General features: G+C 43.9%; 1 pseudogene; it reads left to right on the top strand.

Moving 5' to 3' along the window:
• The window catches only part of LOC142588257 (uncharacterized), a 67,093-nt pseudogene that overhangs the window by 34,527 nt on the left and 15,508 nt on the right, over nucleotides 1–17,058 (top strand).

Genomic DNA, 17,058 nt, shown 5'->3' with positions numbered 1-17,058 from the left:
CTAAGGCAACTACGAACCATCTGAGCGGCAGGCTTTATCAAATATTTGTGACACACTGGCATCGTTCTCACGCATTTCAAGTATGCTTCAAATTACCATATGTCTACGCTAGCCTTGCTGCATGAGGCCCATGGTGCTGCTCAACACAGCGATCACTGCGGTTGGTGAGACAGCACGATACATATATAAGCTGTGTGCTTCGGCATTGCCTTTTTTGGCCTGTATACAGCCATAATATATGAGAGGGTTCGCTTAAAAAGAATGCGATGGCTATTTCTCAGCGCAAATTCCTTAATACGTGTGAGCGTGTCGTAGAGAACTGAACGAACACAACCGGAAAAAAAAAAAAAAAATCGGTTGCCATCCTCTTTCTCTAAAAAGCAAGAGAAAACGGGCTAATGCCGCACAATGTTTATAAATATATAACCGCTGATACCGTATGCTTGGACCATGCGCTATATAGAACAAAAATATCTAATCCGGCACCTACTACTGCTTAGGACGCTTGCGCAGTTCGTAAATAGTCGCTTTACTGGACAAGCTTAATTCAGACTATAAGGTATGCTGCTATTACTAGGCAAAACTATTTTATTCATAGGTGGAAACCTCATCCATCCAACCAAGTAGTCACGCAATGTCACCTGCAGCGAACAGTTTGAACGCTTGTCAAAGTATAACAGCACAGTTCCCATCGTAGCAGAACGGTACCCACGCTGTTACAATGGTCGCGTATGTTTCATGGCTCATAAACCGCAGTTAGAAATAGAAGATAATACTGCAATAAGGTCACATTAGTGATTGGAACATTCAGAAATACACAATTGATCTCCGAGGCTGATTGTATAGGCTCATATATGCGCGCACACATCGCGCTGCGTGTTCCGTCCACCTCAACGCCAGCAGAAATTCCGGCCATGACGCCTTAAACCACTTCAGCACGTTTCACAGAACCGCTTACCACGTAGAAGACGCACGTCATACTAAGCAGACCGCACGACCGCGAAAACAAACGCCAGAACCTACCGCCGAGCGTATACCTGCCATGCAAAAGACCGCTTTCACCCAAGCCAGTATGGCGCTGCTCATAGGCGGCGCCACTGCGTTCACAATATGGCGGCGCCTACGAAAAAACGGTCTATAATGTGGAATTTGCTAGTATGAGACGCGGGTAGGTAATTGGAGAGACTTTCGTCCTGCAGTGGGTGTGAAAATAGGCTGGTGAATAACTACGATGTCGACGATACAGGTCGCGGTCCAGGCACTGGGGGCACAGCCGGAAGCGTTCCACTTCATCTCCGAGGTCGCCGAAGGGTCATGAGCGGGAGCGAAGGTCGCGGTCGCGATCGTTACCGCCGCCTGCCCCACGCAAGCTGCCGAGCCCACTCCGAAAGTCTTACTACCGTCACAGCCTGTCACGGTCGCGGTCAAAGTCACTGAGCAGCAGCGACGACGAGGAAAAGAAGAAGAACCGGTCATGCAGCAACAGCACCAGCAGTGAGACGTCAAAGGGTCAGCAGGGCTCGGCGGGTGCCTCCAACGGCACTCGCCACAACTGGCCGTCGGCGGACGCAGTGAGGTGAGCTTGCTTTCACATTTGGCAAAGCGTGGCACAACTTTGGCAAAAGAGGCAAGATTCTGGCCTGTCTGAAAGGAATTTTCATTGTCCTGCTGGTGTTGATGTACAAAACATGGTGCTAGCCACTTTTTAGATAAGGATTATTTCCTGCCAATCGCACCAGACATTGAGCTTAACCATTGCTGATTTACTTATAAAAAAGTGTGATTGATGTTATTATGACAGTATTTAGCTATTTCTGGCTGACTTTGTTCAGTCTCTGGCTGCCATTTTGTTTTGACAGAGGTGTTGAAAATGCTCCTTTAAGGGGATAAAATAAAATTTTAAAGTACAGAATTTGTTGTGCATTGCGCTCACTTTCTTGAATGATTGATAAAGTGTTCTTTGTTGAGCTGATGGCTCAGTGTATGACTTTTTAATGGTTCACACTGGCAAGAAAAGGCGCAAAATCAACAATGCTTACTGCGCTTGTTCATAGTACACTTCTTTTAAGGGGGGACATGGGTTGTGAAGATTATTACCTGCATCTTATGGCCAAATCTGATGAAAATATACAAGCTTACTTAGTTTTTCGTGCTGATTTCAAATATACAATAATCTTTCTTGTAGGTTCATTAGTTCAGGAGATTGACGGTGCTGCCACTCCATTGTTTCCGGAGACAATGGAAAAGAAACTGCTCAGCAGAAAGTGAATATTATTGCATAGCTAGATACTATAATGTGCAATAACTGCAATGCTGCAAAATGTTTTCAAATGAAATTTTAATTAGCCATTCTGCAGGTGATCAAAATTCTTTCCTTGACCTAAGGCTACCACACCAAAAGAAAATTCATAAAATGGAAATATACATACGCACAAATTTGAAATTCTGCTCTCAGCACTTTGTAATATGTAGATTAGGCTTTCTGCTAAAGAAAGAATTAGTGCTCTAGCTGTTCTAGATCATGAGATATCACTTCGACAGTCTAGTGAAGTGACCCAAAAACATGTTTTGAGAAAAGTGAGAAAACATGCAAAACCCTACTTTATTTACAAATTTACAGCTGTAACAGCTCAGTAGGCACCAGGCATGTAGTCCTGCTGACTCCCAGCCCCGGTGTGCCGCTTTTTGAGGGACTGGTGCAAATTTTCTGATGCTTTGCATTTCTTGGCTGATGCTGTCATTTGATGCCTATCTTTCTCGGCCATGAGGGTGCGACTTTGCTCTCTCGGATTTAGACATAGTTCTTTCATTATGTCCTTTGAGGCCCTTGCCCTTGCACACAACGATGTTCCCAGTATGACCCACGTTCAGTTCGGCGTAAAGTTCGCGAACCGACCGTGCGCAGTCGCTCGTCAGATTACGCGCCGCGCGATCGGCCGCTGGCGTCAACTTCGTCTTCACGTAGCTCTGGCACGTTTTGGTGTGAAGAGCCCGACGGCTGATGCCCATCAACGAGACAAACGTCATTGAGCGCGGTCTGTCGGTTCTCCGTTGCCTGCATGGCACGCGTAGCCAAAACGTTCACAGCAAAGGGTTTCATTCGTTCAGCACTGTGAACGCGCGGCGAGCTTCACACCGACGCAATCTCTCCACAATTTGCGCACATAAAATGCTGCTTCACAGCGAGTCCGTATTCCCGCTCGTCTCGGACGATTTATAAGGCACCACTGCAGATGTTGCAGTTCGCAAATGTTTATAAAGTGTTCATGGCACTCAAATCCACAATCGTAAACGTAGTCCCATCAGGCGGGCGAAGTGCATCATCGGTACTGTCACCCACACTCGCGTTTCCTCTCCGTCGCTGGAGCGGAAGACAACTCCGATAGCTTTGCTTTGGCTTTCGCTTCCTCCTCCTCCTGCTTGGAGGGTTGCCGATAGATCGTATCTTGCCGTACGTGAGCGCTAGGTCGAACGGTCAACGGCAGGCGGACTTGTCACAGTATCCGCAGCAGCCGATGCGGTCGTTAGGCCTGCCGTTGCTGCATCGACGATTTCGGCATCAGTCGCTGAGGTTGTGGCGTCCTGAGCGTTTTGCAGTGTTGAGCAGCGTTTTTTAAAGTTTTCGATGAGTGTCCGTCCCACTTTTTGCGCACCAAGCTTGTGCCGCGTTCGAAATTTGCGTTCCGTTTCAGATATCGCGTTGACACTGGGGCAAGATGGCGCACCTCAGTGCGCGGCTCCAAGCGCGGAGCAGATGATGGCCATGCAGTTCCGCCAATCGGGAGGCAAGCTCAAGTCACGTGCACCGAGTGACGAATAGGAGGGCGTTCTAGTACCTTTCTTTACGAGATGGGATCCACTTCAATTACAGGTTAGCACGAGAAGTGGGCTGGCGACTTGGGGGTCGTGCTGTTGCTTTTTTAGGGGGCCCGCGGGCGCTCAGGAGGTCAGAGTAGGTAGTAATAAAGAAGGTCCTCTAGGGGAACACCAGAAGAGCATCGCCGTCAATAACAGACAAAGGAGGAAAGCAAGAACAACAGCTTGCCATGCAATAGGCTACATAAACATGTAGGGCGGCAGAAGAAAGGAAAAGTGGGCAGAGATTGAGGAGCAGTTACATAGAGAACAAATAGGGGTGTATGCGGTTACAGAAACGCACCTTAGAGACTCAGAAGAGCCGCCAGTTATTGAGAATTATGTATGGGAAGGGTGCAACAGAACTAAGTCTGAAAGAAAGGGAGGGGGAGTCAGAATGCTCATCCATCAGGGAGCCAAATGGAAAAGAGTAAATTCACAATGTCAAGAGCATCTTTGGTTATCAGGTACAATGAGTGAGAAAGAAACTTGGCTGGGAGTTACGTATTTGTGGACCGGAAAAAATTGCACAGAGCAGAATAAAGAGTTAGTGGAATGCATAAGCGCTGATATTAAGGGTTTCGGGAATGGTGCTGAGGTTGTCCTATCAGGTGACATGAATGCCCACATACAGGATTTAGATGGCTATACCGACAATAACGGGAAGTCAATGCTAGACCTTTGCGAACAACATAACCTCGTGATCGTGAATACAGGGCCTAAGTGTGAAGGGCAGATCACGTGGGAAGTGGGAAACCGGCAATCAACCATTGATTACTGTCTGATGACAGAAGGAATTCATGATAAGTTGAGAGAAATGGTTATTGATGAGGAAGGGCATAGCAGCATAGGGAGTGACCATAAACGCATCATTTTAAATATGGGATATGTAGTTGGGAAAGAGAGCAAGGAGAGCAACATGGCCAGTCCAAATTTGAATGCTGAACAAATAGCAAATACAGTCACTAGAGTCGAGGAAGAACTTGGCAAATGGCCAAGTAAAGAGTGGGAATATGGTGAGCTTCTAAGTGTAATAACGACGGAAATACGGAAAGAGAAACAACATGTTCGTTGGAAAGGAAAAAAGAAACCGAAAAGCTGGTGGAACAAGGAGATACGAGAAGCGATCGCCGAACGACAGAAAGCATCTCGAGAGCACAGGCAGGCAAAGAAGGCGCAGTTGCCACAGGATGAAGTAACCAGTAAATGGGAAATATACCGGGCGAAAAAGTCTATGGTTCAAATACTGGTGCAAGCAAAATTAAAAGGTGAAAGTGAACGTTGGTTGTCAGAAATATGTGAGAAAAAGAAGGCCGCACCTAGAATATTCTGCAATCACATAAAATTATTAGGCAGGAAGTCAACAACAATACAACAACATATCCTAGACGAAGATGAAAACAGACTGGAAGGAGAAGCGGCAATAAATTACATCCGAAAAGCAACAGCCGAATCTTTCCAAGGCAATGACGAGGTTGTACTTGATGAAAAAAAGAGCATGAAAGTGACCCAAGTGGAAAAGGACCTGGTGCTGACAAACTTAAACTGGAAGAAAGCGGAAGAGAAAATTCCTAAGCGCACAGCCACAGGGCTAGACGAGGTTCCCGTTAGGCTGATAAATGAACTAGGACCAAAAAGTAAGGAAGCTCTGGTGAAAGCAGTGGAAAAAACTTTAAAAGATAGACGAATACCAGACAGTTGGCGACAAAGTAGAATGAATTTAATTTATAAAGGTAAGGGGGAGAAAGACAGAATTCACTCGTATAGACCGTTGACCATTACATCGGTAATATACAGGCTAGCAATGCAGGCAATCAAATTAAAGCTTCAAGCATGGGCAGAGAATAATGGCATTTTTGGGAGAGCTTCAGAATGGCTTTAGAGTAGGTAGGCGTTTGGATGATAACTTGTTTGTTCTTACTCAGTGTATTGAAATATCAAAAGCAGAAAGCAGACCTTTGTATGTGGCCTTTTTGGACATTACAGGAGCCTACGACAACGTAGACCGCAACATTTTGTGGGATATTCTGGAAGGGGAAGGCTTAGGTAACGATTGTATACAGCTTTTGAGAGAGATTTACCTAGAAAATACTGTTTGCGTTGAATGGGAAGTGATGAGGAGCGCGGAGAAAGTTCATATCAACAAGGGACTGAGGCAAGGGTGCCCTTTATCCCCGCTGCTGTTTATGATGTACATGGTGAGGATGGAGAGGGCGCTAGAAGGAAGTAATATCGGGTTTAATCTCTCATACAAACAGGCAGGTACAGTAATAGAGCAGCAACTCCCAGGTTTATTTTATGCGGACGGCATTGTGTTGCTCGCAAACAAGCAAAGTGATTTGCAACGTCTGGCTAATATCTGTGGACAGGAAGGCAATAATTTAGGTTTGAAATTTAGTGTTAGAAAATCAGGTGTTATTGTATTCAATGAAAACAGTGAACAGACAGTGGAGATACAGGGCCAAGAAATACCTCGGGTAACAGAATGTAAATACCTTGGTATATGGATAAACGAAGGCAACGGATATATGGAAACACAGGAAAAAACCATAACAGTCAAGGGGAAGAGAAATGCAGCCATAATGAAGCACAGAGCGCTACGGGGATACAATAGGTACGAGGTCCTCCGAGGTATGTGGAAAGGGGTAATGGTTCCAGGACTTACTTTTGAAAATGCGGTTGTTTGCTTTAAATCAGGGGTACAATCAGGACTCGACGGGAACCAAAGGTCAGTGGGTCGCCTCGCATTGGGCGCTCATGGGAAGACTACAAATGAAGCTGTGCAAGGGGATATGGGCTGGACTAGTTTTGAAGTGAGGGAAGCTCACAGTAAAATTGAGTATGAAGAACGGCTGAGGAATATGGAGGAAAGTAAATTGGCTGGGAGAGTGTTCAGGTATCTGTACAGGCAAAACATTGATTCACAGTGGAGGAAAAGAACTAGGAAGCTTACCAGCAAGTATGCGGCCTGTGGGGTGGGCAACACAGCAACAAAGAAGGTCAAGCGGAAAGTCAGAGAGGCTGAATTAATCTCATGGGTGGCGGCAATGGAAAAGAAACCTGCCATGAGTAACTACTTAAGAGGAAAAAACGAAATTAGGAAAGAAACCATTTATGATAACTCAAAGGGAAGCTCATTACTTTTCGAAGCGAGATCGGGATGCCTTAGAACACGCACCTATAAAGCGAGATATAAGAAGGAAGAAGAAGCATGTGCTTGCTGTGGTAAAGCTAGGGAAACGACGGAGCATATTTTATTAGAATGTGAAGACGTGTACCCAGCGGTCGATTTAGGCACCACTGGCCTCCTTGAAGCCCTTGGGTTCAGCAGGAGCAGTGGTAAAGCAAACAGGTCCGCAATAGACATCAGTAAGAGGCGATTGGAAGATTGGTGGAAGAAAAGTAGGGAAACGACAAAAGATGGAGACGTACAAAAGCACAGTTCGCAATAGGGGATCAGAAAATTTGGACGTGGTAGTTCATAGTGTTTTTTTTTTTTTTTTTCTTCATTGGTTAACCTAGGTAGGATATTAGGCAGCATAGTAGCAAGAGCTTGGTGGCGCAAGCCACCGCCCCGTTCCAAAGGGGACGCTCATAACATCCATCCATCCATCCATCCATCCATTGCCGCGCATTTTATAAGTGGCCAATGGCTGAATGGGGCCCGTTCTGGCGGGAACTTGAAGGGAAAAGTCGCCTCTTTCAAATGAGACCAAGATGTCCGCGCTAGCACACGTGGAAGAGCAGGCGCGCGTTTCAGAAAATATGCCGTTTCAGCGCAAGTTCCGCCTGAAATTCAGCTAGTACATGTCGTATAAGGCGTCACTGCGGCTAAAATACTGATGTTATCGGTATGAAATTAACAATATAGATGCAATAATAGCTGTACATTCCAAAAATGCAAGAAAAAAAATCGGGTTTTTTTCGCGATTTTTGGTCGCCACAACCCGTGTCCCCCCTTAAATTCTTTTCTGACACATTTTGTGAATGAGATGAGTGCGAATGAGCAGAAAAAAAATGTTGCTTCTTGGAAAAGAAGTGTGCAAGAACAATGTTTAATGTATTAACAGAAAGGCTCACTGCCTAATCATCTCACAAATTGCGTAATGAGGCGGTGCAGTAAAATTATTCGAATTCAGCGCATTCTTTAGGCAGGAAGAGAATGATTAATTCTGAAAGATTAACACTTTTTATTGTGTAGCATTTATACAAACAGTTGAGGTGTGTACATATCGTTGCCGTGCTGTCCTGGTTTCGATGGCGCATGCGCAGGCCCGCATGCCGAGTGTGCTATCTACTGCTTGCGCGACGGTGAGGATGGCGAGATTGCTGGCGTCTTGTTTGATAAGCACATTATGTCTTCATAGACGCGAGCAATGCGCGGTGCTTTAGGCTGCACAAGCGATACAGCAAGGTGGATGTCATTCCCGCTCAATTGGCTCTGCAGCAGAGACGGGGAAGCAATGTTCTGCCTTCTGCTGCAGGCATGATCATTGTGCTCATAAACATTAGCGTTTCCACCGAGCAGTTGTGTGCATATACTGGTATGAGGGTAACGGACAGTAAACGTCCAGCTAAAGGGACACTAAAGGCAAATATTAAGTCAACTAAGGTAATAGATCAGTGCTCGAGAATTGCTAAGGCGTCAATATTATCGCGAACAGAGCCTTAATAAACGAGAAATTGAGGTAAATGCAGGACATGATTAGAGACTGCCCCAGGGCATTCAAGTACTTTCCTGATGACGAAAGCACCCCTCAGTTAAATTCTGTCAGTGGTACTCAACTACCCCTTGCACAAAACATGCTTGTGTTGTATTATAAGATGAAATAAATTGCTACTTGTCCACAAGTTATATTTCATTCTTAAAAAAAAGAACTCATTGAAGTTACCGTTAACGACGCGGGCGGTCTAAAGATTTCGCTTTCGCCCAACTCCGTGCTGCCCACGCTTTCACGTTTCCGTATCGTTATCGCGTAGTGCTGCGCTAGTTCTGCTGGCTCGTGAAACTAGCACAAACTGAAAGTAGCAGAGAATTCAGCTTCCATGTGATGTTGAGGGATGCCTGAACGGTCTACGCCACTTGACCAAAAAGCAGCTGCAGCGGCAAATCCACGGAACATCTTGGCTCGGTACCGCCGTCTGTCGGGTGCCGTTTTACTCACTGAGAGCAGCAAAGGGTGGTGATGGCGAATGCAACGTCACCACTCCACCAGTTAGGTGGCGGGATATTTGAATTACGAAAAAGTTATTTGGACCCTTCAGATCCAAATTTCTCGTGAACGAAGTCTTTATTTTAGCATCAAACAAGCGTTGCGAGATTTCTGGGATGGTATATAAACAGTCTACGTGAACTTAATATTTGCCTTTAGTGTCCCTTCAATCTTTTCATTTAGTGCTGTCAAATGCCAACAGTTTTCCGTTGGTCTCGTCTTGAGCACCGTTGAGGTGCTACGCCTGCAATACTGATATTGGCTTTCCTAACTACGCTGCATGCGATGGGTGAAGCATTATCAAGCTTTAGGATTACGTTCAAGCTCCTTGAATGGCGTGCTAACAACGTGCTCACAATGTGCTCACGCTGAATTTTCTTTACTGCGCGTATTGTTAGAACACCATCCTAAGCGTTCGAGCACAATGCTAAACCTTGCTGTCACTCTTAATGCTTCGCTCTTTGAGTGAAACTGCCAATTTTTGTATAGACAAGAAAATAATTTTTAAAAGTGATGTCTCTCTCATCTGCCTTGCTCTGCATGGCACTTTGCCTTTTTATGCTGTGTGCTTTTAAGGGGCCCTGCAACACTTTTCTAAGGCCACCATTTTTGCTCTGGGCCTCTTCTTAGCATGTAAAAGAACTACCAGCAAAAGAGATTACAATAATCAATGCATGCAAACCCAAGTTATCAGTCACAGAATGTTCAAAATACAAGCTAAATGAGAATAACCCTCAGCTTGAATTTTCGGGGCACTAGTTATTTCACTCTTTCATGATGTCACAAGGTGATGCCTGATAGATATAGCTGCAGAGCATCAATGTTGCATAAAGTTGGCGCGCCATGGTTGCCGAGCCTGCTGAGCTGTTTGATGGCATTCCCAGGCCCTCTGCGATCTGTGCGGTTTGATCTCGGAGGCTATCCCCTCGCTTGTATGGTTTTAACCGCATTCCCAAGGTAGCTGTAGTGGTGCCATGTGGCCAGCATGTTGCGAAGCTTCATTCCCGTGGTTGCAACACTCCGCTCATGGCTGTGTGATAATCAGGCAGTACTTGAAATGGTTACAGTAAAATGTAATGCCGCATTTTTTATTTTTTTTTGCTTAGTACTTGCAGTATCGTGCGAACGTAAATTGCACAATAAATTTTGACATCATGTTTATTGCACAAAGTACACAGAATCTCTGCATCGTGATGCTGCTGTCAGGGCCGCCTCTTGAAAAACCCTAAGCACCGTTTTTTTTTGGGGGGGGGGGGGGGCAGTAAATAAATATAAGAAAGTAAATGACGAGAGATAAAAGATTGTGTACTCCATGTTTGCAGTCTAACCCGGAGTTTTCTTTCAGTGTCAAGACTTTGTTCTAATGATACTACAAATTGGCGCAATTTTTTTGTGCCGGAGTTTTTGCAAAGTGTCTTGCTGGTTGGTGGCCAATCGATGAGCAAGAAGGGATTTTGCTCATTTTAGTGCATCTTTGCAGCTTAGCACTTCTGCCTGTAGTAGAAGGTGGTAAAACTTGGTGGATTCCTCCAATTACAATTGCAAAGTAATTTTTCATGTAGTGATAGGCGATAGTGAGCTAGCCTCAGGTATCTGTTGTTGCAGTCTTTAATGTAACAGAGAGCTGCTCCTGGTAATGGAAGGGGCATTGTCAGTTGTCCTCTCTTTTTTTTTTGCTTTCTGATTTATCGGACATGTGCTGTTAGTAAAATTGACCTTCTGTGTAATACTGTATTAAGTTAATCGTTGTCCCTAATTAGCATGGGCCGGCCTGTATGCTGATTCTATTGCTACATGAGGTCTGTTTCTCCATGTTGTGCATGGCACCATGCTTGTGAATTTGCATTTGCATTCAGTTTCAGGTTAGGCGGGAAAGCGAGATCAGACAGCGAAAACAGAGCAAGTACGCTGAAGTTCACGAAGCAGTCTTGTCTTTCCAACACTGTCGAGCATCGCGAATCTTGGTGTCAACTGACAGCTTGAAGCTTACATTTTTGTTTTCGTCTCCGTCAATTACAGTGGCAGGATAAGGAAAGCAGAAACAAAAAATTGTTGGGGGATTGGCCTGACAAAGCTTTCGGTGAATGCGAACCTCCTATTGGCTGAGTGCACCGACAAGCTTAAGCTCCTTTTGGTTGGCTGTTGCTGCACGAGCTGAAGTGGCAATGCTACCAGCAGCGTACTTGCTTGCTTCAAGAACTGTAGTAAAGCCGCTGTTTCTTCGTTAAATGCAGTGCCTATGTCTGGTGAATTGTTGCTTATTTTAAGAACATTTCAAAGGCGTTCATTGAATTCAATTCATGCATTCAGAAACAAAGCGCAGGCCTCCTGTGGCAAGAAAGATGTGATGGTTATTGCAAGAATGATTCTGTGAGCACACTAAAAAAAGTTCGCACCCTTTGGGGTTTATTTTGTCCCCAAACAATAATTTTCATAAGCCGTGCAGCCTTTCCTCCATGCTAATTGTACATGGGAGCTGTCCGAGTAATCAAGGATGTCTTAAATATTGGTGTCTGAATGATCTGCCATTGCCTGTGTACCACTAATACACGCTGAGAAAACCAAAGGAAGCACTCTTAAGCTGTCGCTGCGAAACCTTAAGCAGATGTCGGTTTTTACCAGCTGTTATTGTAAGACCAAAAGAGAAAAAAAAAATATGCTTTATCTGTCCTTTGTTCCGTGATGCTTGCCTGTCAACTGCACATGATTCAACCCTTTTTAGGGACTAGTATTTGAAATGATTTATTTCACCTGTTGTATTAAGGAATTAGGTGCAGTTGCGTGACCTAATTGCTTCTCTCTGTTTAATACGGTTATGGAAATGCATTGGTGTGTGTTTTAAAGCCGCACGAAGCACTTTTTGAACACAGTTAAAAACAAAACAGAAACGTCGATCTGTAGACAATGTTGCTGTGAACATGCAAGCCAAGTGCCACACTGCCGCTTGCAGCAGAGAGCCTGCAACCTCGCGTAATAGATTGTTTGCTCTCGCTCCTACGACTTTCTAGGCTCCTGCATCCTTTTCCCTCTGCGCCATGTCTGCGATGACATACGACAGTGCGACAGCTCATAGACGCCAGCCACTGGTCATATGCATGCATGCCCTTCCAGATTTTCTAGGGAACAAAGTAGCCTTAGTTGTTGCATCTCGCCTGTCCTGTCAAAACTGCTTTGTTGTTGTCAGGTGCTTTTCTCGAATGCCGGCATCAAGTGGTTAACAGAGGATCACCACAAATAGAAAAATGAGCAGTAAGGATTGCTGTTACACTGGCGAGTTATACTGGCGCATTAACATAGCACAAAGCAGTTTAACCTTTTCTGGTTCAGTGATTCCTGTAGGTACCGTAACATTCTGTAACAGGTATTCGACGTGGAGAAAAGCAAACAGCAAAACTAATCTTGGAAATGCGAGTGTCAGCCACTCTAATGGCATGACTTGTCAATCTGGTGCCACCGATAATCTTGTCTCCCTGACTTTTTGCGAATGTCCATGCGTTGTCATGCTGAAGTTAGGCCTGTGTATGGTATCTTTGGAGGGTGCTGCCTTACGTTATCAATTGTGCAGGGTGGCACAAAAATGGTCTATAAATATCTTCTTGGCCACACTTCGCGTCATTATGACTGTGAAATGAAATGAGAAATTCAAAGAATCGTAAGCTACCTCTGACGTCATCAAAAAGCCTTTGGTGCATTGCTAAAATCTGCACTGAGAATGTCTTCTTTTTTTTCACTCTTTGGCTCTTTTGCCATTTAGATGCACGAAATACCATATAAATTCTGCACTTTCGCTTCAGAAATGCAGCGTTAGTAGTAGTTCGTAGGAACAATAGGCGGTGCATTGCGGTTGGCATCGCCCGAGCCGATATGAATTGGCGAGTTGAGACGAAATGGGGTTAGGCTATGTCTACGTTTCACCTTTGTAATTTCATTCAGGTTAGGTCCTCTTAAAAAGTTTACCTGGGAATATACTCCTTGAAAGGCAATGCACTCATTCCAATGTGTTGCTCACCTTCACAAACAAAGGTGTTTCAGGGCTGCTCTTCACATTTTACAATGAAGCTGTTAAGAGCAGTTCCGCAACATTTTTTGTGTCGCAGAGCCCAACATGCGACGGTGCATGTCGATAACAAATGCAATGCAACAGGTGTTGGAGCCCCAAATTTGATTAAAAATGCAATGATCAATGATTTTAAACTAAAAGTTACTTTATGAAAGGAAAAATTGCCATCCACCCGTATGTATCATGAAGCTACAAAGGAAACCCACACGGGTTCCTCAGTTACAAAGCTTCATAGTGGAGGAAAAATTCATCCTGGTCCCAGAGAGTTTTCTTCAAAATTGAAGCTTTGTTTCTGTGAAACCTGAGTGGGTTTCCTTGGTAGCTTCGTGCTACATACGGGTGTACATCAATTTTTCCTTTCATGAACCTTCCTCCACCTTGCGGAATTCCACAGAACTGATTTGCCATAAAAGTTACTTTGCGTACATCTCATTCAAATGGACCACTTGTAATACCCAATTTTTGTTAATCAGTAATTTTGTTTCCTGGGTCGCATTATAGAGGATCCATGTTGGAGGTCAGCTAGGAGGTTGTACAGCTGCAATGGTGAAAGCTGATGCCATGGTGCTGCAATTGGTGGGATCGTCGCTAAGAACAGCTAGCCCTAATCATGCTTTATGCTGCAGCTGTGTTGGAGTGCGGTCATGAGCCAGCGGACAGATCCCTAGTATTTCTAAAGTGTTGAGAGCTCACTTATATAGCTTTGGTGTCTTTGATGTGTCAATTGTCGGATTGGCGTGCATCTGTGAAGAATTCTTTAAATGTCATCATGCACTAAATGATGGCCCTGTCATTCGTCAGTGACGACTTGTGAAGCATCTCTGTGCATGTGTGGATGAAATAATGCAAACTTTAGTGAGACTTATTAATTATCTTTCGTTGCAGTAAGTGTTCTTGCCCTCTCTCTCCTCTTGCAGACCCAACGTCTCTGTGAGTAAACCAGGTCCTGCCTCCAAAGTCAGTAAGCTCTTGGTCTCACTTTCTCTTCTACTTACCTCCTCTCCCCCACAACCAAGTTTACAAAAACAGCAGCATTCATTCCTCTGGGCTACGAAAAAAAACCCGCAGATATATTTTTTTCTAACATTTCTTAAATGAAAAACTTAATTTGTTTGGTTATTGAATTTCGGCATTACAAATTTCACCATGCCCTCGCTGATGTTGATATGGAACTGCCGTCCAGTGTGAAAACATTTTCTCAAGCCTTTTTTTGGGGAGATAAATGTTTTTCTTGGATAGTCACTAAAGGAAGTATCTTTCCTCTTCTTGGTAGGAGAACTCTGTGTGTCACATTTTGGCTATCTTTACTTTCTTAATGTGTGTCATCATGTCCTTGTGTATATTTGTTTGTTCAATGGTATGTTTCTGACCACTGGAAAGATGTTGTGGTAAGCAAGAAATGGCATGTCATGTACGCCGGACGCTGTCTTGTTGCTTTTACAAGTGCCTTGGACAATGAAAAAAACTAAAGCAGCTGAACTCTTTCTCAAGAAATAGTGCTCACCTGTTTGTGTGAAGACCTGATTAGTTATTGGGTAACTTTATTTTTGCTCTGAACTCCTCTGTTTGCCATTTGCATTACAAGACTGAAGACTGCAGGTAGTACTTCATGCCTAAATATGTACAGTCGCAAGCAAAGGTTTTAGAGACCCCATCCAGCATGAAATAAATTTTTTTGAAGCCGAGGTCTTAGTTGAGTTAAGATAGAGTTGGTGTATGTAGGTTCTGGGTATCTTGTAACCACTGCAAGAAAAAAAATTGTCCGTTAGGTGACTTGTACATGTCATATGAACAAGAAAATGGCATTACTAGATGCCTCCTCATGCTGAGAACACGCAGAAATAGTTGGCAACCAAGCATATAATCAAAAACGACTGTAATTAGTCATAAACAGGATGTTTCTGTCACCCTCTGTCGTGCTGCGCCAAGTGCTATCTAACTTAACTGCTACGTCCTCCGCCAGATGGCGCGGAGGGAGGGTGCTTTGATGCACTTGTACCACCGTGCACGATGGGAAGGAGGGCACCTGTCAAATACAGTACGATTAAGGTACAAAATAAGTATAATAATAAGCATGAAAAACAGACCGAATAGAGCCGTATAATTAAAATTCATTCATTTAATCATTTGAACAAGCATGTATGTTGACCTTGTCTTCTTTAGCATTGACACTTGGTTGTCCCTTCTTCCTTTTTTATTCAGAGCTTAGTCATGCAGACTAAAGTCGTGGTGCAACCCATATGTGCGTGTTCGAGTGATGCAGTACTCTGAAAAAAAATTCACTTGGTGCAATGGTGCTTGAAGAAATTAATTTTTTTTTTTGCTGATGATATCTTCATATTTACCTTGTGACTGTACATATTTGCAATGTGTGAAGTGGTAGTATTGAAGCTCACACCTGGCTTAAATTGCCACAACCATCTTTTCAATGCAATTGCAGGCCTCTTTAAACATTGGCATGTGACAGCTTGAACCCATTTGCACTTTGAAACTGAAGGGCTGTACTTCAATTGCTGTTCAAACCCAGTTTACGATCAGATTTGTGTAGCGTGCAATTCATTTGTGTTTCCTTGCTGTATTATTGTGCCAGGCAGGAGAATCTATTTAACTCTGTAATGCTCAATGTATCATTTATCCTGTGCAGAGTTTTATATGTCAAAATTTTGATTTAACCACGGGAAACTTCTTGCATAGTCTGAAGTAGTGTACTTGATATTCTCAAACAAGTTTTTATTAGTAGATACTTCATCAAACCAATTACTGATTTGTTACCATACTAATGTGAGTTTTTACTAAAATTACATCTAATTGTTTAACCACACTACATAGATGCATCTTTCTAACCATATCACATACATGTGTTGTAGCAAGCCAGTTTTGGAGCAGAAATAAAAGCAAATGAAGCGGAACGTCTATGCTGCAGCTAACAGTAGAGATGCCCTACTCCCAAATACATGCACCTGGTTTCAAGTTGCTCATGACATTGCTGTAGCTACAAGGTAGTCATAGTGACAAGCAATTGCTACTAGACATAAAAACAAATCATTAAAGCCAAGTTGCGTAACAGCTGCTGCTGTAATTAGTGGTAAAATAAGATTGCGCTTCAGGTGGTCCTTTCATACTTCTTTCAAGCTTGTGGCTTGTTCTGCGCTTGTGCCAGCGGCGTGAGTGACTGCAGTGTGTGTTGCTGGTGGGTGCTCTTGTCTGACTGAATGTTGGTGGCTCGTTCTTTGTTTCTAGACACCAGCAGGTGCCAGTGCAGCTGCTGGTGGAGGAACGAGAGGTCTCACGTTGAGGGAGAAGCTCAAGCGAAAGATGCAGGCTGCTCTCAACAAGCAGTGTAAGTGCTCTGTGTTGTTTTATTTCTTCAACATCAATCAATTAATCAATCAGTCAATCTACAGGTGTCCCAGTTAATGTTAGTGGAAGCCCCAAAAAGAAGAAAAAAAAAACTTAGTACAGTAAACTTTCTTTAAACGGAACCTCAAGGGTCCAGGGAAATTGGTTCCATTTATCAGGAGTTTGATTTACTGAGAGACAAAGCTTGAGCATTGCATGAATAAAAAGTCAACCAACCATGAGGATGGTGTTCCGTCTGAGGCAGTTCGGTTTAAAGGGACCCTGTAACGATTTTGACGATTTTGTACAAACATACCGAGTCGTTGGAGTAGATCTGTCTGATCATTGGCGCATCTAAGTGCTCCACATAAAGCGTGCAATTTATTGTAAGGTTTTGAAAATCTACATCGCTGCTGATCGCAGCACACCGCTCGGCTGAATATTCAGCCGCCCCTAACCATTTGACTTGAATTGCCTTAATGATGCTAGTAGGGCGAGCTCTTCGATTGGCTGCCCAGGGCACATCATCAATAATTTTTCCAACTTTATGGTGAACTAATGTTGCTCATAATAATTAGAATGTTATTTAAC

Source organism: Dermacentor variabilis, chromosome 7 (genome assembly GCF_050947875.1).
Source record: "Dermacentor variabilis isolate Ectoservices chromosome 7, ASM5094787v1, whole genome shotgun sequence".
NCBI classification, from domain to species: Eukaryota; Metazoa; Arthropoda; class Arachnida; order Ixodida; family Ixodidae; genus Dermacentor; species Dermacentor variabilis.
The sequence above is the reverse complement of the archived record's forward strand: the minus strand, read 5'-3'. Positions and strand labels throughout refer to the sequence as shown.